Genomic DNA, 21,428 nt, shown 5'->3' on the forward strand with positions numbered 1-21,428 from the left:
CAGCCTGTATTCCTTCCTGGAATGGTTGCTTTAAAAAAAACAGCCTGTGGACTCCCAGCAGAAATTGCACTTCTACTTGGCTTCCACTGGAGAGTAGCGGGAGAGGAGCCAGAAGCATCCCGAGGCTGTGCATTTTTGTGTGAGAACCGAAGCTTGGCAGTAGTTTTAAACCAAGTTCCAATCACGGGGATCTTGTGTCTGAGAGAGCAGACTCTTATGGTTGGTATCCTTTTGTGGCTGCTGCATGGGCGATGATCTCAGGGAGAGCCATGAATGTGGTAACCCTAAGAAGCCGACTGTGTTCAGATTCTTGGTATCCATAGGTTCCTGCCATTCCCCTTGACCAAAAAGCTCTCCTGTCATTGCCTGCCAAAGAGAAGGTACATCCCCTGGTGCCATCAGCTGTAGCCTTAACTACCACCATTTCCTTACAGGTGTCTGACTAGCTGCCTGTCCATTTTTATGCAGCTCTCATGCCTTTTCTTTGCTGTTCTGCCTCCTTCAGAGGTACCCTGATTTCCACTTCTAATACTGTCTCTCCCAAACTGTGCCAGCCGATACTCTGTTTATACCAAAATGCTAATTTCAGTTGCTTTCTTTGTCTTAACATCTTTAATTTCTTATTCTTCCTACTCATGTTCCTCCCTCTCCCTCACCTTGAGCACAGTCCATGTCTTTTTGGGTGTTTGTCTTATCTCCCTTCGTGGATTATAAGCAGTTTGAGGACAGAGATGTTCTTATTCATTCATAATTGTTCATTAAATTATTTGGATTAAGTAGAAACCTTTTCTGCATTTGCATTTTCTTTCTCAAAGAAGCTACATAAAAGTTCTTGAGGGGCTTAGTGACTGGAGACCTAAGGAATTATTGTCTTGCGAGCATGTGGGTTTCCTTATGCAAACACAGGTAAACGACACAAGGCACTTACACAATGATTACTCTGTTCCTCCTCGTGTTGGCTGGAGCTCTCTGTACTTCTGCTTCCTGTCCAGGAAGGATAAAGATCAGCCCTTTCTGAATTTATTTGTTTGAATTTATGGTACCGTAAGAGTGCTGTAAATCAGATCTCTTGTTAGGGTTTTGCAATGCATTAAATTAAAAAACTTGAAAAATTTGCTTGAAGACTCAAAAAACTTTGTTTCTTTGTCAATTTTTAATAGGTGAGTTTTTTTCTATATTTTTAACTGTAACCCTTTAGAAGGAATATTTTATATTGCCACGTATTCAGTACTGTGGACACAGGTGTCCTAAGACAAGACTTACTCTGATATTTCCATTCTAATTATTTTTTTAATGCTGACTTTGACCTACCAACTTTTTTTTTCCCCCATCTCAAGCCTGTGTATTGTTTGAAAAATACTTAGATCAATAATAAGCTTCAATGGTAAAAGTCTGATCTTGAGACTAGTCAGCTTTCCCGAGAGAATTATCGGACACTTAAAGCTCCTCGTATTCTAGCTCATCTCCGTTTCCTCCTTGTGTGAACACTTGACCTTGCCAAATCTGGTATATTTGTTGTCCACTGGACGAGGACCACTGTCTTTGAAGCCTGACTCGAGTGTCTTCATCCTTAAGGGCTGCTTCTCAGTTCCCCTGCCCATTGCTTTGCTCTCTCTCCTAAATTCTCGAATGCCACTGGTGTTTAATCAGCTTTGTGAGGCAAAATGAAGGCACCTCGAAGACCTCAGAAGTCATTTTACCGATCACACTCATGTTACAGGTGAAGAATCTGAAATCCAGGGGAGATAGTGATCAGGTTTCCTGCTTCTAGATTAGTGCTCTCTTCATGACTCCATGCACCATCTCAGTTTGTGAGCTGATTAAAAAACAAAAACAGAAATAGGAGATTATGTACCCAGACCCATACTTCATGGAACAGAGAACCTCTTCCAAGGGCGTATCCTGCTCACAGTCTATATACCTACTTTATTTAGATGGTAGGCATAGTAATTGAGTAATTCTCTGATTCAAAATCACAACACAAGCATTAAGAATCATACATGTAGTAAGCACTTTGTACAAAGCTTTGAGCACTGTGAGCTTTATAAGAAAGTCTATGTCTTTGAAGAGCTCACAGCCTACTGAGCTGTTAAAAAAACAAGTGGATAAGGAAGACTCTGGAGCAGGACTAAGTATTCTTTGGTTTGCTAAAGTGTTGTTTCCCTATGATACAGGGTCAGAGGACCACAGCTGGGTTCTTGCCCCTCAGCTTCTCTAGAAGAGAAGTGTTTAGTGGTGGTGGGTGCATTTGTTTCTAAGTCCCAGTGGTGCCCACCTTATAGCCTTCTGAATGCTGCCAGGGACTTTCTTTGGTCAGGCCTCATTCATTACCACTTCCTTAGCCATCTTTGATGTCTAAATAGATTTCATGATACAGGCCAATCTCCAGAAATACAAAGTTGCCTGTCTTTCTGGAAGCTTCCTAGACCATTCCAGACCATATAGAAATTTACTTAAAAATTCTAAAAGCTGTCAGATATAGCCTAAGCTGGTAGGGTTGGGAAATTGAGAATGTACATATATATCATCCTCATTTAGTTTCTGTTGAAGTATTTTTTCCTTATATATTATGTGCCTTAACTAAACATACCAGATATTTTATTATGCACAACCCCTAAGAAGTTTTTTTTCCTTATATATTATGTGTCTTAACTAAACATACCAGATATTTATTATGCCCAACCCCTAAGATGACTCATAAAGTCATCTTTAAAAGGATTTGCTCTTGTTTAGCAAATAATAACAGACCTCATCTCTTTCTAAAAATAAACTATCAGTTTGTCACTGGGTATATTTGACCCTTCTAAAAAGAGACTCTCTCTCATTCTCTCTAAAATGGCAGGACATTTATTTTTTTTGTCTATGATGTAGTTTTCCCAAAGTTCATCTCTATTGACTGCTGTGTTCTAAATTTAGTAAATTCTTGGACGTATATTTAAAGAGTCAATTTAAGGATTTTTATGTCAAGCCTGTACATTGTGTGGTTAAGTGGATGTGAGTTTTGGTCAACTGTTGGGGATACTGGGAGTGATGGAATTTTACAGTGTTTTTTGATTTTCTACATCTTTATGTTTGTCTGCTTTTTAAAAAAAATTAATTTATTTTTTATTGAAGGATAATTGCTTTACAGAATTTTGCTGTTTTCTGTCAAACCTCAACATGAATCAGTCATAGGTATACATATATTCCCTCCCTTTTGGAACTCCCTCCTGCTACTTGAATACACTACTTTTGGTGGAGAAGATTCTTCTGTGGTTATTTTACTTGGAAGATACAAATTTAAGTCTATTTCTGTTTCTTCTCTGCAGTTATTTGATAATAGAGATCCATATTTTTTTTTTGTCCCCTAAAGACATTCACTTTAGTCAAGAATGATGGATTTGGTGATTTGGGAATTTTGTGTGTGAATGAATCATTAAAGAACACATCTTAAATATTTTAAATTTTGTTCTTAGATATCTCTCCTGTTTTCCTATAACATTTTCTTATGTCTCAATATGTAAATATTTTATCTTTACTCATCCTAATGTTTCTTGTTAACCAAATTATCTTCTGAGACTGTTTATCTAGACTTGAAGTACTTTTTTTTATGTCTCTGGGTGTGGGTGTTCTCAGTACCTCCCAGAAAACCTCCAGGAATTTTTGCCCACCTACTTGGTTTCCCTGGAGGGTAAAAGAAGGTGATTAATGGAGTAGAAAAACTCACAAAAAGCTACCCAAAAAAGGCTCTCTACAATTTACTAAAGGTAAAAATCTACCAGCTGCAATCTCAATACCCAAGTGTTCTTCAGTCAAGGTAATATCTATATTTTGTTCTGTTTTACAACATATAAATTTTTCTTCCCTTAGAATAAAGTCTGGAAAGTTTTTCTTGAAAGATAGCTGTCCTATGACAGGATCTGTTTTTGCTGTGTGTCTCAGTTTACTAGTTTAATATAGCTAATTCTTTCCATTGGGTTCCCTGTAGCTATTGCCTGTCTTGTGATTTTCTTAGAATCCCCTGGTAGTGAAGTGGCCTCTAATTCAAGCCTTCATAAGCAAAGCAGCCACGCTTAGAGGAGGCTGCGTTAGCAGAATAATAAAACCTTCTCAAAGGTAAGAGGGGAGGCTTCGTTGATGATTTTGTTAACTCAGGTTTGGTTTCCTAGTTTGAAAGGTGTTTGGCATAAATCTTGATAGATAGGTTATTAATAAGTTACATCATGGTGGACCACAGCATCCCAAGTTGTAAGAGACCACTTGCCCTGTTTTATATCAACACTTGTAATTTACATTAATCCCAAGTGTGTGGCAGGAGAAAATGGAAGTGATCGGAGAGACTACCTGGTCTAATTCTCCATTTCGGCCCAGGAAGCTCGTCAAATTAAGTGATTTGCCCAGTGTAAGTCAGTAAGTATTGATAATTTGTGGCAGCCCTGAGTGTGGACCCCAGGTCCAGCAGCAATTTACGAGATAGGTAAAAGAGAAGACACACAGATGTGGAACGGGGACAGGACAAGCAGAGGGCTGATCAGTGCAGGATGGTGTATGGCATCATGGATGGAGACCACAGAATCCAGAGGGAGGTATTTACCACTTACAAGCTGTGTGCCATTTGGACAAGAAATTTAATTTTTCTGACATTAGGTTCCTTTATCTTAGAAACGTTGTAGGGATTAAATATAGTGACGGTATTAAGTGTCTGGCACAGTGCATGTGACATAGCAAGTGTTCCCTAATGACAGTTATTGTTCTGTCTTAAGTGGAAGAGAGAGCAGCAAGGAAAGAAGGGTGAACAGTGTGGCAGTGGGGAGATGGATTAGTCAGAGCTCTCCAGAAAAACAGAACCAGTAGGAGAGAGATCCTTATTTTTGCTTTCTTCTTTTTTTTTAAGTTGGAGGATAATTGCTTTACAGTGTTGTGTTGATTTCTGCCATACATCAACATGAATCAGCCACAGGTATACATATGTCTCCTCCATCCTGAACCTTATTATGTAAAAGGATTTATTATGAGGAATTGGCTCATGCAGTTGTGAAGGCTGAGAAGTCTCACCATCTGCTGTCTGCGAGCTGGAGATCCAGGAAAGCTGGTGATGTAATTCCAGTCTGAATGCAGAGGCCTGAGAGCTGTTAGGCAGAAGATTAGCCACAAGTAGTGAGAGGCGGCCCCATCAGCTAAATGTCCAGTGACCACCTAATCCCACTAAGCTATTTACCAGCCCCACCCCAAATACACCCTTATCAATACTCCAAAATAGGGGACTGGAGAGATCGCCCACTGGCCGACTGGCGGGACTTTCCCTACTCTGGCACATGCGCACACCTCACACTGTCGTGTACTTAGGTAACCTTTGGTGGCTTTGGGCTCATTAAATGTTCACAAATATTCCATGAGTACGTACATCTAATTATAAGAGACTGAATGATGGGGAGGACATGCTGCAGTAGAACCTCTTGTTATATTACCTGCAACTGTCAATCAAGACTGTCAGTCAATGATCCCCTCCCCCTCAGGATTATGCAAATAACCTTGCCTTAAAGTCTCTGCACCCTCCAGGTCCATTGCCTTCCTTGGTCTGGCCCACCTCTGTCTTAAGGTATTCTCTCTGTTCCCTCTTTCCTAATCTTCAGTAAACTCTCTTGCAACAGATAAGACCTCAGATTCTTTTTTGTTTCCTTACCAAGAACTGAGGCCCATGGGAGAAGGGGTCTCTAGATTCTCCACTCACAGTGATCCAGGGGAGCCAGTGGTATAAGTCCCAATCCAGGGGCAGAAGACAGAGGTCTCAGCTCAAACAGGAAGCAGACAGGAAGCAAAAAAGGGGTGAACTCTTCCTTCCTCTTGCCCTGTCTTTTTCTGTGCAGGCTCTCAATACAATAGATGGTGCCCACTCACATTATCCTTCCCTGGTAGCTCAGAGGTTAAAGCGTCTGCCTGCAATGCAGGAGACCCAGGTTCGATCCCTGGGTTGGGAAGATCCCCTGGAGAAGGAAATGGCAACCTACTTCAGTATTCTTGCTTGAAGAATCCCATGGAGGGATGAGCCTGGTAGGCTACAGTCCACGGGGGTCGCAAAGAATTGGACACAACTGAGCTAATTCACTTTGACTTTTTTCACATTGGGGAAGGCAGGCTATTTTGCGGAGTCCACCCATCCAAATGCTTATCTCGTCCGGAAGCACCTCACAGACAAATCAAGAAATAATGTTTAATGTGAGCACCCCTTGGCCAAGTCAAGCTGACTGTGAAATTAACCATCGCAAGAAGGCTCTGTTGATCTTGAAAGAAGATTGTCTTCAGAGCAAGCTCTAAAACCCTGAGCATGTCACTGCTAAAAATTATCCTAGGCTCTTCATCATGTATCTAGAAGTTCAAGCCTAATGTGAATTACTTTCCAGCTTTACTTCTTGTACTTTTAATGCAGGATCTTTTGCAGTTCTTGGAGGGTGATACGTATCTTCATTTTTTTCTTAAATAGCACTTGCCCTTTTATTCTGTCCCACTGGTCCCCATTAGTCATCCTTTAAGACTTAATTCAAATTCCAAATTCAAATTCCACTTCTTCTCTGCAGCCATGGTTTCTCCATCTCTTACCTCTTGTGGTGTGAATCACTACTTCTCTTGTGTTTCCATAGTACCTTGTACACAATATTACAACAATTATTAAACTGTGTCCTAATGATTTGTTTACATGTCTGACTCAACTAAGTAATGATTTACATCCCCTGAGGACAAGGGTCAGGTCTTAGTCATCTTTGTATCCTGAGCACTATCCCTAGTGCCAGACACATCGTAGATGCTCTTTGGGTGGTTGTATGAATGAATGAAAACAGAAATCCTGGTTAGAGGTTATGCTGAGTTGACAAAATAGCATAAGCAGAGAAAAGGATGCAAAATTTGCATCACTTTGATGAGAGGAGTGGAACAGTTTAATTGGAAAGAAGAATTTGTGTTCAGAAGCAGGCTTCTGTAACAGCCAGAGGGAGATGTGATCACTTCATCTGGAAGACTTTGAACATGAAGCAGACTTGAGATGTGTTATGGAAGGGAGCCATTTTCAGCTTTTTCTGTCAGATTAGTGACATGGTTACATAGCAGAGTTACTGGAAAAATAGTCTAGTGGCTAGATGGTTTGGAATGAGGAAAAGTTTGGATCCTGGTATACTAGTTAAATTATTGTAGCAGTCCAGATGTGCTTTAATGGTGACTGAGTCTGGGGTGATGTGCCAATCAGAGAGGCCAGAGGAGAGACATTTGAAACAACAAACCACGAAACTCGGGCGGACCTGGTTCACTTTTAGATTTCTCACGTTTTGGTTTGCCAGCGTGGTGTTTTCCCCCCCCTTGCCTCCCTTCAAAAGTAAAGTCCTTGCCATTCTAGTCTTTGGTATTAGTATCTAAAAGCTCCACCTAAATCTGGAATTTTCTGCTCTGGTTTTTCAAAGAGGAACAGAAGTTCTTTCTGTAATAATTCTTGCTTTTAGTTTTTTTGCTTTTTGTTTGTTCTGAGCTCATCTTTGCTGGGCTGTGGGCCCAGAAGAAATCTTGGGAAATAATTTGTCAGTTCTTCTTGGCATTTATAAGATGTTCCTATCGCTTCCTTATTATATTATGGCTTCCTGACATTTTGTTATGGTTGTTGTTGACAGTACTTTTTGCGATGCGTGTATGCTCAGTCTCTCAGTCGTGTCCGACTCTTTGCAACCCCATGGACTGTAGCCCACCAGGTTCCTCTGTCCATGGGATTCTCTAGGCAAGAACACTGGAGTCGGTTGCCATTTCCTTCTCCAGGGAACCTACCTGACCCAGGGATCGAACCCATGTCTTCTGCATCTCCTGCATTAACTGAGCCAGTTAGGTTCCTCACAGACATTTTATTGAATGCTCACAACATCTGGTAAAGTAAATATTAATAATTGACTTCATTAAGGAAACTAAAACTTTGTGTAGTTAAATTTTATCTGTGCATAATTGAAAAGTAGTGAAGAAGGAAGCCTACATCTTTTTAATATGCCCGGTTGGGAGACTTCCCTGGTGGTCGAGTGGATAAGACTTGGTGCTCCCAATGCAGGGGGCCCAGGTTCGATCCCTGGTCAGAGAACTAGATCCCACATGCCACAGCTGTGACCCAGCACAGCCAAATAAATAAATAAAAATAAATATTAATATCCCCAGTTGACCTGAACATTTACATATAGCAGTTCTCAAACCTTCTTAGTTACCAGGACCCTTTAATGAAATCAAACTCTCAGTACATAAGATAGATAAAAATAGTACTAAGTTACACACATTTGTTTTCTTTAGTACACTAAATTTCAGTTTGAGAGTTATGTTTAAACCTTCAGTCAGTTTCATGTTATAATTTATTTCTATGTAAATTTTGTTTGCAAAATGAGATTTCAAAGTCATGGATAATTCTAATTTTTTTTTTTTTTTTTTGGGCTGGATCAATATTATTCAGTATTGTTTTTCTTGTCAGAAAGTGCTAAGAATTGCAGTGTGGCTCTTTAATACCTGATAAAATAGCTTGTCTTGCAGCTTCAAGGTAGTGTCTGACTTACATAATCCAGAACACTTGAAGGAGAAATAGTAGGAAATTTTGTTTGAAAGGTGAATTACTAGTGATCTCAGTGTTCCATATCCATTAAATTCATTTTAGGGACACAGATAGGGAGTTAGTGAATATCTCTACATCCAGTTTCATTATTTGGCGTAAAATGATTTTTGAATGTATGTTGTGACATTTTAAGATGTTCATGGTTACTTAAAAAAATCAAAAGACTGTCAGCGTTTCACTCAAAGTATCAATATAGTCAGATTTATTTTGTTTTACACATTGAGTCCAAACTAACACTTGTCTGTAAGCCTTCAGTATAATAAGATTAAAGCTTGTTCTGAAGTATAGGCAAATTAATATATCCATGTTTTGGAATTTATCAACCAAAAGTAATTTAAAAGCTCCAGAGCAAATAGCTAATAGTATGAAAAAAAGTTGAAATTGCTGTATGTGGGTATTGATGCCCTAGAAAATGAGCATTTCAGAGGTGGCGTACACAGCGCAACTAAGCCCATGTGCCCCAACTTTTGAGCTTATGCTCTAGAACCCGGGAGCTGAAACTGATGAACCCATGTGCTGCATCTGCTGAAGCTTGAATGTGCTAAGGCCTATGCCCTAGGACAAGAAAAGGCTGTACAGTGAAAAACCCATATACCATGAGTAGAGAGTAGCCTCTGCTCTCTGCTGCTAGAGAAGAGCCCAAAGCCTGTACAGCAGTGAAGACCCAGCACGGCCAGAAATAAATAAATAAATAAACAATTAAACAAAAGATGGCTTAGTGAAATTGGCAGCTTTTATGTGACTGTTCATTACTATTTGGAAGATGCTGGCATCTGATGCTTACTGTTGAACACATTGTGGTAATTGATTTTGTCAGGGCCATGCTGTTCCTTAGATCTTTACTATCATTCCTTTAAACAGTGTAGCATAATATCTTATAAATACTCTTTATGTTTTTTTTTTTCCTGAAGAAATGTTAAAAAACAAACATTCAGAGATATATCTGTCTCATCAAATTGAATTGTTAGAATGAATTTAGCCAGTTTCAGACACTGACTGAACTCAGATATGCAAAAGATGCTCTTGCTTGGCATCTTCCCTGGAGGTGTTATGAGATGATGATATTAAATTTATTTCAACAGTTGCTTGCTCGTACATCAAACTTGATACTTTTCCCCTTTTCTTTTTTAAGATCATGTTTGCCTACAACCTTGTTGATTCTGGGATATGGTAATTTATTTTTGAATGACAAATTAGTTATGTTTTCATTGTCAGGTATAAGTATAAAAGAGAATAAGATCTGATACTTTAAATATGTGTTAAGATATTATGAAGCAAAGTGGGTAACATCTTGCTTATTGTAGAATTGACTCTTACCCTGTGGCAGGTGCAGCACCAGGGAATCAGGTGTGTTTAGGCTTTCTCTGGCATCTGAGTGTGGCACACAGGGGCAGTAATAGTGTATGTATTTGTAAAATTTTACACAACTGGACAAGTCCCAAACTGAATTTACATGAAAACAAAGTGGAACTATAACTGGCCTAATTAACCCACATATGTAAGTTCAGATATATCACAGAGAAGGGGAAGAATTTTTCCAATGTCTTCTGAAAACAGGTTAACTTGTGTGCATGAGTTAATGCATTTGGTGGTTATATTTTTATATATAATACATTTAAGTGTATATATAAGTCATGAATCTCCAGAGAAACACCACGAATAGGAAGGAGATGTGTGTGTGTGTATAAGTCAGTATATGCATGCACATGTACATACATATGTATACATACAAATATCTGTATTTGTACATACTGTTTCTTTTTTTTTTTTTTAGTTTTGGTTGTGCTAGGGCTTCCTTGCTGTGTGGGGGCTTTCTCTAGTTGCGGCAAGCAGGGGCTTCTCTTCGTTGTGGCGTGTGGGCTTCTCATTGTGGTGTTTTCCCCTGTGAAGCCCTGGCTCCGGGGTGTGTGGGCTTCAGTAGTTGCGGCTCCTGGATTCTGAAGTGTACAGGCTCAGCAGTTGTGGCACACGGGCTTAGTTGCTCCGTGGCCTGTGAAATCTAACCGAGCCAGGGATTGAAGCCAGGTCCCCTGCATTGGTAGGCAGATTCTTAACCACTGGACCACCAGGGAAGTCCCTTATATTGCATTTTAAAGTTTTAAATTCCCCTATATCTTTTCACTATAGGCTAATACAAACGTATATGAGCACATGATTGGTATTGTATACAGGGGAAAATGGAATAAAAATCCAGCACTCTCAATTTTTCTGTTCTTTTTTAAAATTGAACAACCAGTGAAGATAAGCAGTGTTGTGATCTCAAAGAGTTGTTTGAAGATTAAATGAGGTATCCTATAAAGTATCTACAGAGCTTGGGATGATAAGTTTTGTTTATTGTATTTTTAGTTATTGGTGTATAGTTTTTCTAATGTCACAGGTTAAGGCTAAGTACATTCTAAGAGTGCATCAGAAACGTAATTTCTTGTTTTGATACCAGTGTTCATTGAAATGGAACCATATTTTCTAGAAAAATCTTTAAAGGAGGTCATATTCTTACAGATTTCCTACCTAGGACTTTGTCTAACTATTGATGATGATTTACTGATTAACTCTGGGATTTTGCTCAGAAATGAAATGTAATCTTTGATTCATAAGGCTTTTCAATTTTGTTTGGAATTCTGTTTTTTTTGGTAAGTATATTTTTAAGTTACAAAAACATTCTTATTTTAATAATAATAAAAAAGATTAGGATGGCTCCTTTGAAAGTTGACCACATAACTGCCAAATGTATTTTGTGCTTTTCTTTGTTGATACAGTTCTGCACTGAGTGTTCTGTAGCTTGTCAATATTGACCTTGATATTAATAGTGTGGGGAGTATCATGATAGCAGAAGGAACTTGGTAAAGATCTGTTATTAGGGGCCTCACATGGGTACTTCTGTGCTAGGTGAATGGCAAAAAGAGATTAACTGTTTATACCTGTCAATCTTCCAGAAAATGAGTAGATTGGAGTCCATTAACCTGAGTTTCCTTTAGCATATGGAAGATGAATTTAGGGTCTGTTTCCTAGTAACCTACTGAGAAGCTTAAGGGCTATATCAAAAGTAGCTGGTGATACTCAATTTCTTATTTGAATAAGGTATTTTTAAAAAGCCTTTGCTGTTTATTGCCTTTTAGGCATCTTTTAGATGATATTGTATTTTATTGGGTTATCTATTTTGTTTTGTGTTCATTTTTTCTTGTGGAGAATGACAGTGGATGCAGTTGATCCAAACTCAGATGCTTAAGGTGAACTTAAAGTGTAAAGTCATTACTTATTCTTAGGTAAATTGAAGTAACATCTGGGATGTTATAGTACAAGGTAAGACATAATAAGCCAGAAGTCATATATAGTACATATATGTATATAATATGTATATATTTGTATATGTATATGTATAATATATATAATATATTATAATATAAGTACTATACTTATATACTTATGTACTTATAGTACATAAGCAAGGAAGGGCAAGTACATCCACTGGGATGGGAATGAAGAAGTCAAAACTGGAAAGTTTTGGTGGTATTAGTGCTCTTCACCAAGTAGTCCTGGAAGGCTAGCGGTAGCCCCTGACTCTTGAGGAAGACCTGCTGCGTGCAGGCACTGAGCTAGCATTAGATGTTTTTCATCCTCACGGTCACTCTGTGAAGCAGGCACTAGGTTATTGCAGGTCTTGCTATGACCAACCTAGACAGCATATTAAAAAGCAGAGGCATTACTTTGCCAACAAAAGTCTGTCTAGTCAAGGCTATGGTAGTCATGTATAGATGTGAGAGTTGGACTATAAAGGAAGCTGAGTGCCGAAGAATTGATGCTATTGAACGGTGGTGTTGGAGAAGACTCTTGAGAGTTCCTTGGACTGCAAGGAGATCCAACCGGTCCATCCTAAAGGAAATCAGTCCTGAATATTCATTGGAAGGACTGATGCTGAAGCTGAAACTCCAAAACTTTGGCCACCTCATGCAAAGAACTGACTCATTTGAAAAGACCCTGATGCTGGGAAAGATTGAAGGCAGGAGGAGAAGAGGATGACAGAGGATGAGATGGTTGGATGGCATCACTGACTCAATGGACATGAGTTTGAGCAAGCTCCAGGAGTTGGTGATGGACAGGGAAGCCTGGCGTGCTGCAGTCCATGGGGTTGCAGAGTTGGACACGACTGAGCGACTGAACTGAACTGAGTCCCAGCTCCAACACCCATGGGGCAGACTGTTTCAGAATTCATGATTTTTAGAAATGTAACCCAATGTGTATATTATGTACTCCTCCTCTCACCAATTTTTGGACAAGTACCCCATAATTGAATGCATGGCAATTTCTGCAGTGAAAGAAAAATTCATGCATAAATGGAATAATGACTATAAATAGCCCATGTCACATCAGGTCAGATTTTGCTATAAAAGCTTAATAGGTGAATTTTATAGTATGTGAATTATGTGTCAGTAAAGAAAAAGAGTAGTTTGTAATCAGAGAACTTTCATCCAGCATCTTGTACTTGGCACATTAATCTGAATCTCTTGGGCTTTGCACATTTTTCAGTTTATATAATATATACTGAATTAATTCAGTTACAGTGTCCTAGATGGTCTAGGGAATAAACATGCATCAGAACAGCTGATGCTAGCTTGTATGTGTTAGTCACTCAGTCATGTCCTGCTCTTTGCAACCCTATGGACTATAGCCTGCCAGGCTCCTCTATCCATGGAATTCTCTAGGCAAGAATATTGGAGTGAGTTGCTGTTTCATTGTAACCCATACTTGTGGAAGGATTTGTCATTTATACAACTATTTTCACATATCTTATCTTTTTTGAGCCTTACTCCAGTCCTGTGATTTAAGTAAAACAGAATTAATTGGTTTCTCATCTCTGTTTTCCAAAGCCTTTTCATACCTTTTACTGTGATAACTTTCTTCACAGCTGTATTATCTGTTTACCTGTTCTTCGTGAAACCATATGTATCTGTTCCATTGGCTAGCAGGACCTCAGTAAGTGCTTTGTTACTGAAATCACTTATTTCCATTCTTCTAGTTGAGGAAATTAAGACTCTGAAGGTTGAGGGGACATGCTCATATTCCCGCAGTGGGTAGGAGCATAGCTGTGGGGTAGAGCCTAAGGGTGCTGGAATCTTTCCTTTTTTTCTCACTTGACCACCTACAAGAAAGAAGGTGACTGTGAGCCATGAGGGAAGCTCTCTACCAGAGAATTTCTGAGGCTTGGCTATGAAGGCAATGAGTCATGAATGGAGTCTGGAATGCAGGTAGTGAAGGGGGCATTTTTTGTCTTGCTCAAGAAAGCTGAGTGTAGAAGAATTGATGCTTTTGAACTGTGGTATTGGAGAAGACTCTTGAGAGTCCCTTGGACTGCAAGGAGATCCAACCAGTCCATTCTGAAGGAGATCAGCCCTGGGATTTCTTTGGAAGGAATGATGCTAAAGCTGAAACTCCAGTACTTTGGCCACCTCATGCGAAGAGTTGACTCATTGGAAAAGACTCTGATGCTGGGAGGGATTGGGGGCAGGAGGAGAAGGGGACGACAGAAGATGAGGTGACTGGATGGCATCACTGACTCGATGGACGTGAGTCTGAGTGAACTCTGGGAGATGGTGATGGACAGGGAGGCCTGGCGTGCTTTGATTCATGGGGTCGCAAAGAGTCAGACACGACTGAGCGACTGAACTGAACTGAAATGAACTGATTTTAAATAAGAGAATGATTTAATGTTTTATGGTTGAACATGGTACTTCCCCAGTGGCTCAGCTGGTAAAGAGCCTGCCTGCCAGTGCAGGAGATGCAAGAGACATGGGTTTGAACCCTGGGTCAGGAGAATTCCCCTGGAGGAGGAAATGGCAACCCACTCCAGCATTCTTGCCTAGAAAATCTCATAGGCAGATGAGCTTGCCAGGCTGTAGTCCATGGGGTTGCAAAGAGTAGGACACGACTGAGCAACTGAACACACACCCACACACACCCACCCACCGGCAAATACGCATTGCATTTTAGCTTGCTATTCTTGCCAGATTCTCAAAACAGCCTTGTATGTGGGAATAATAAATACGGAGTTTCATTATTTCTCTTTTGCTAATGCATGTTCAAAGTAAGACAGATGGGAGCTATCCACCAGGATATAGAAAACCTAATTATTAAAAATGCAGTTTAATGTCCTACTGTGTTTTTGAAGATAGGGCATTCCAGGTAAAAACAATATCATGGGCAAAGGTACTGAGTGCACAAAGAATGGCCTGGTTGAGTTCTGTTAAGTAGTTTGGAGTGACACAGTGCGTGGCACAACGTAGACTCGTCATGAAGAATTACTCAAAGAGTGACTGAATGAACGGACGGATGCATGAGTGTGCTGGATTGCAGGATGTGTGCAGAATGAGATAAGAGATACATAGACTTGGCCATGAAAATCTCTTGTGTCATATGGTAAGATTTTTAAAGTCCAGAGTGCTTTGAAAAATCTAAACAAGGGAATGAAATGCCCAGACCTACATCTTTTAAAATTTGAGTATTTTTATTGTTTACTAAATCATCTTTCCATAGTCCTTTTATGAGGCAAATACATAGTCATACAGTTCAGTCTGTGATTCAGAGGTTGTATTAGCAAATCATTTAATCTGTGGGCCCGCTTCCTCACCTGTTAATGAGGCGATTAGATTTGGGAACGCTCCTTCCACCATACAGAGCATCTATGATTTTAAGTAAATGAACAGATGTTAATGCTTTTCTTGGGGCTCCAGAGCTGAGCCCCTTCTGTTGAATTCTGTGTCCTGGCTCTCTGAGCATCACTCTGGCCTGTCATGGAGTTTAAATGACCGAGATGCTTTGTGGATGCTCAGATGTTCCTGGGATACTTCCAGTTTTGTGGGTGATGGTAACATCTGTGTGTTGTTCTTTTGTTGTCTGGGTCATGCTCTCACTAGTATACCACCATTTGTATTTATTTGGCTTCTTTGATTTCTGGGGTAGTGAAGGAAAATATCCTATGGTTTTATAACTGAAGTAGAATAAAGGATGTTATCTAGTTGATAACTAGGGAGAAAACTACTCTTTGGATCTTTGGAGGTAGTTAGAGGAAAAGGGTTTAATAATTTCTTGAGATATCAATGTTATATGCTTGTTTTTAAAAATTCTGTTTTTAAAAAATACTTATTTGACTACATTGGCTCTTGGTTACAGCACACACAGCCTTAATTGCTCCACAGCATGTGGGATCTTAGTTCCCTGACTAGAGATCTTACCTGAGTCCCCTGCATTGCAAGGCAGACTCTTAACCACTAGACCCTCAGGAAACTCCCTCAATGTTGTATTTTTAAATCTGTGGCTTAAGGAGATTTGCTTTTAATTTAAGTAATTATTTTTTTAGGAATTAGGTAATTTTTTTTTTTCTGTTTGAATTCAGTGTAATTCTCACAGGAATGACACCCTTGGCAGATTTCTTACATTAATATGTAATTGTCAGATAGATGCAAAGGATAACTGAACAGTGGGTAAGAGTGAGTTAAAGGATGCGAAATCATCCAACAGATGATGGCTGGTTGGATGATAAAGATGTGGGATTGTTTGCTGATGTATTATTCCCTGTGGTGGTCTGCAAGTGTGTGGGGGAGGCATTTGTTCTCATTTCCTGTTTCATCACACCCTGCCACCTGCTGAGTGGCTATACAAAGTAACAGTGCTTTTCAAGATTCATGTTTAGGAAAACGTGCTTTATATGTCAGGAAGCTGATATTGTTGTTGTTTCACAAAAGGCTGATCCAGGAAATGTCTTTCAAGGCTCTAAATTTGAAAGTTGGTGGTGTGTGTGTGTGTGTGTGTGTGTGTTGTCAAGTTAGGGAATTGGTGATTGATGCAGGAAGAGACATAATGAGAAACTTGGAATTGTGTGTGCATAGATGTTTTGTCTACATGTGGGTGGAGGAAAATGCTTTATCCTGTGTTCTGTAGCTGTTACCCTGTGGGGTTTCTCACTTGAAAATTGAAACTGTATCCAGATAAAGCTGTAATTTAAAATAATAATAAAGAAGTAGTCTGTGTTTTTCTTTCTCTGGACACTAGGAAGACTGAGACTAAAGTTGTGATGCTGTTTGAGATATGTATGTAGACCCTGTGCAATCCATAGTCATTATTCATAGATTTGGTATTTGCAAATTCCCCTCCTCACTAAACTTTATTGGTAATGCAGAAGTCCCTACTCAGGGTTCCTTTGCAGTTATTTGGGAACATGTTCAGAGAGGTGAGGAGTGTTGCCTGACACCCACGTTCTCAGCTGACATTGGAGAAAGGGATGCCCCAGCCTCTCATTTCAGCTCTCATACGGTGAACATTTAGTACCACATTTTTCTCATTTTGGTGCTTTTTCTTGGTGACTTTACTACCTAAAATGGTCCTCAAGTGTCTAGTGTTTCTAAGTACAAGAAGGCTTTTTTTGTACTTCAGGGAGAAAATAGATGTTAGATAAGCTTTGTCTAGGTGTGAGTTATAGTGCTGTTGGCCAAGGGTTCAGTGTTAATGAACCTAAAATATATGTTAAATAAAGTGCCCCCAAACAGAAATTCACATAAAACAAGGTTATGTATTAATATGTTGACAGAATATGTCCAGATGTTTGCAAGAATCTAATTCTCTATTTCCCCTGGGAGCAATGTTTTCCGTTATTTGCTAATTTAGTGTTCATGCAACTTTACAGAACATAACTACCAGAATAATGAGAATTGATCGTATTTGAAGTAAACTTACTGGCCCTACTCATGGTTCAGATGCCTGGGTGAACATTCGAACTTTTTTTTAATTGAAGTATAGTAAATTTACTTTATTGTGTCAGTTTTAGGTGTACAGCAAAGTATTTGTGTGTATCCTTTTCAGATGCTTTTCCATTATGGTTTATTACCATTTTGGTTTATTACCAAGATATTGAAGATAGTTTCCTGTACTGTACGATAGGTCCTTGTTTATTTCATATATAGTGATTTGTATCTGCTCATCCCAAACTCCTAATTTATCTCTCCTGCCTTCCCTCTTTGGTAACCCTAGTTTGTTTTCCGTGTCTGAGAGTCCATTTCTGTTTTTTAAACAAGTTCATTTGTATCATGTCTTTTAGGTTCAGCATATAAATGATATCATATGATATTTTCGTTTCTATCTGACTGACTTTGCTTAGTGTAATAGTCTCTGGGTCCATCCATGTTACTGAACATGGCATATTCCATTCTTTTTGTGGCTGGGTGGTATTGCATTCTGTGTATGTGCCACGTCTTCCCCGTCCATCCCTCTGTTGATGGACATCTAGGCTCTTCGTGTCTTGACAACTGTCAGTAATGCTGCTGCGAACATTGGGGTGCACATAACTTTCCGAATTAGAGTTTTCCTTTTTCCCCAGATATGTGCCCAGGAGTAGGACTGCTGGATCACACAGTAGACCTATTTTTAGTTTTCTAAGGAAATTCTGAACTGTTCTTCATTTTGGCTGCACAATTACATTCCCAACAGTGTAAGAGGATTAGAACATGGGGAATTTTTATGCTTTTTGAAAGAGAAAAAGAAAAAAGTCTCTTGAGAATTAAAAAAAGACTAATTTGGAGCTTAGAACAAGTAATAGTATATAGGTAGAGCTTGACTTTCTGAGTCTGTTTTTTGGGGGGCACCGTTTGTGATAATGTGACCATGGTGCGCTTCTGATGTAGATAAACTCTTGCTGCGACACATTGCAGAGAGTGTGAGACTTGGCAACATTTAATTCAAGTGATCCTTGCAAAGTCTGCAGACAGCTCTTTGACTATCTTGGACCCCAAAAGTACTGACTGATTGTGTCTACATTTCTGCTTCATTAGAGGTACTGAGTTGACTGTCATGGAGCCCTTCGTTCCACTGGTTTTCAAACACCATTATTCCTTTTACAGATTCCTTCCTTTTGGGTATGGACCTTCCAGAGTGAATCTCTAACCTGAATCTGGGAAATGGTGGGAGAGAGTTTCCCCACAGTACTATTATTAACAGAGTTGTGAATGAACGTGCTTGGGTGTGGTGAATGGATGACTCTTGGGTCCTCTAGGTTAGACGACAGATCATTGCAGCATCAGTGCCTGGTGTTTTCCTTTAATAGCATTAAAGCTGAAGTTTCGGTTTTCAAATTTACCTTGACATTTAATGTCCTTCCTCTTCATTTGATCTCATTTACTGTTGTCTGAAGAGTAATTCCTTAAACCAATCTTTCGATAAGATACAGATGAGAAGTTAAAAGAAAAAGCAAGTACTAGGTAGGCAGTGCCAGACTAAAAATACTGTTTATATAGTTTAATCTAGAAAATGTTCTTTTACTATACGATAAAAGCAGTGCCAAAGAATGCTCAAACTATCGTGCAATTGCACTCATCTCACACTCTAGCAAAGTAATGCTCAAAATTCTCCAAGCCAGGCCTCAGCAATATGTGAACCGTGAATTTCCAGATGTTCAAGCTAGATTTAGAAAAGGCAGAGGTACCAGAGATCAAATTGCCAACATCCGTTGGATCATCGAAAAAACAAGAGAGTGCCAGAAAAACATCTACTACTGCTTTATTGACTACACCAAAGCTTTTGACTGTGTGGATCACCACAAACTCTGGAAAATTCTTAAAGATATGGGAATACCAGACCACCTGATCTGCCTCATGAGAAATCTGTATGCAGGTCAGGAAGCAACAGTCAGAACTGGACATGGAACAACAGACTGGTTCCAAATCAGGAAAGGAGTATGTTAAGGCTGTATATTGTCACCCTGCTTATTTAACTTACATGCAGAGTACATCATGAGAAACCCTGGGCTGGATGAAGCACAAGCTGGAATCAAGATTGCCGGGAGAAATATCAATAACCTCAGATATGCACATAACACCACCCTTATGGCAGAAAGCGAAGAAGGACTAAAGAGTCTCTTGATGAAAGTGAACTCTCAGACTGAAAAAGGTGGCTTAAAACTCAACATTCAGAAAACTAAGATCATGGTATCTGGTCCCATCACTTCATGGCAAACAGATGAGGAAACAATGGAAACAGTGTACAAAATCACTGCAGATGGTGACTGCAGCCATGAAATTAAAAGACGCTTGCTCCTTGGAAGAAAAGTTATGACCAACCTAGACTAAAAAGCAGAGACATCACTTTACCGACAAAGGTCTGCCTAGTCAAAGCTATGGTTTTTCCAGTAGTCATGTATGCATGTGAGAGTTGGACCATAAAGAAAGCTGAGTGCCGAAGATTTGATGCTTTTGAACTGTGGTGTTGGAGAAGACTCTTGAGAGTCCTTTTGACTGCAAGGAGATCCAACCAGTCCATGCTAAAGGAAATTAGTCCTGAATATTCATTGGAAGGACTGATGTTGAAGCTGAAACTCTAATACTTTGGCCACCTGATGCAAAGAACTGACTCACTGAAAAAGACCCTGATGCTGGGAAAGATTGAAGACGGGAGGAGAAGGGGACGACAGAGGATGAGACGGTTGGATGGCATCACCGACTCAATGGGCATGAGTTTGAGCAAATTCCAGGTGATAGAGAAGGATAGGGAGGCCTGGCATGCTTCAGTCCATGGGGTCACAAAGAGTCGAACATGGCTGAGCGAACGAACTGAACTGATTGAATGGGAACCTAAAAGAGACACACCCATTTGATATGAATCAAGTATCTAGGAATCAGACTTTTGCCTAAGTGGGATATATGCCAAATGTTCAACCATGTTTTGCTTTGTAAAGTTTTTTTTTTTTCATAAAAATTGTTTAATACAAGTAAGCTTCTAAAACCTTTTGAAATGATACATATTATGGGCTGCATATTTGTACTCTCAGACTTCATATGTTCTAGCCCTACCCCCAACATCATGGTACAGTAAGCCCCCTACATACGAACGAGTTCTGTTCTGAGAGTGCGTTCAAAGTCCAATTTGTTTGTTAAATCCAACAAAGTTAGCCTAGGTACCCACCCAACTAACACAGTTGGCTATATAGTACTGTACTATAATAGGTTTATCATACTTTTCACACAAATCATACATAAAAAAAAAACAAAAAATAAAGCATTTTTGATTTTACAGTATAATACCTTGAAAAGTACGGTAGTACAGTGCAACAGCTGGCATACAGGAGCTGGCATTGAGTGAACAGGCAAGGACAGTTACTGGCTGGAGGAAGGAGAGGAGGTGGGAGATAGTAGAGCCCAAGGAGTGTCAGCAGTAGGAGACCCAGGGCAAGCTGCAGTTCCATTCAATCCTGATGTTGATCGCACAGGTTCTGGTTCCTTGCTGGATTCAATTCTGTCTACCCTCTTGAAGAGGAGGCTGAGTACTTACTAAAGAAGAGCTGAACACAGAACACATTTCCCATCTACTCCAGAGAATTTTGATACTCTGTAAGTTAGAAAAAATGATATTTTTCACTCTGACCTGTTGATTTTATAGTTTTAATTGGTAATCTTATTGAAATCTATAAGAAAAAAAATCCTGGGAGTTTTTTTACTCAGTGCTGTAAGAATTAAAGATGAAACTACCTAAATACCAGGTAACTGAATAGCAGTAGTTGAAACCTCTTTCACTTATCTACTTTTGGAAATATGCAGAATAGCAGATTACATATAGACTAGCCTTTATCTCACTGAGGTTTAAAAAGAAAACTTATTTCCTCCTAAATTCAAACACAACCTCAGTCCCACTTGGGACTAAAAGAATTGTGATGAAACAAAATTTATTCACTGCTTATAATTTTCTTGTGTAATGGAAAATATTTTCCAAAACAGGTTATTAAGATGATAGCTATGTTTGAGTAAGAATAAAGTGAAGTTGCATAAGTTAGGAAATGAACTCTCAGGTTATCTTA

General features: G+C 39.4%; 1 protein-coding gene, 1 long non-coding RNA gene and 1 other non-coding gene across 3 annotated transcripts in view; all 3 read left to right on the plus strand.

Moving 5' to 3' along the window:
- The window catches only part of LAMC1 (laminin subunit gamma 1), a 119,228-nt gene that overhangs the window by 24,856 nt on the left and 72,944 nt on the right, over nucleotides 1-21,428 (plus strand). The gene's annotated exons all lie outside the window — the stretch shown is intronic.
- LOC129653333 (uncharacterized) overlaps nucleotides 1-21,428 on the plus strand; it is a 65,540-nt gene that overhangs the window by 24,017 nt on the left and 20,095 nt on the right. The window contains exon 2 of the long non-coding RNA XR_008715067.1: nucleotides 20,844-20,964. This is a non-coding gene — a long non-coding RNA (uncharacterized LOC129653333). The remainder of the gene's footprint in view (nucleotides 1-20,843; nucleotides 20,965-21,428) is intronic.
- TRNAC-GCA (transfer RNA cysteine (anticodon GCA)) lies at nucleotides 5,886-5,957 on the plus strand. The gene has a single exon. It is a non-coding gene; the product is annotated as a tRNA-Cys (tRNA).

Source organism: Bubalus kerabau, chromosome 5, assembly GCF_029407905.1.
Source record: "Bubalus kerabau isolate K-KA32 ecotype Philippines breed swamp buffalo chromosome 5, PCC_UOA_SB_1v2, whole genome shotgun sequence".
NCBI lineage: Eukaryota > Metazoa > Chordata > Mammalia > Artiodactyla > Bovidae > Bubalus > Bubalus kerabau.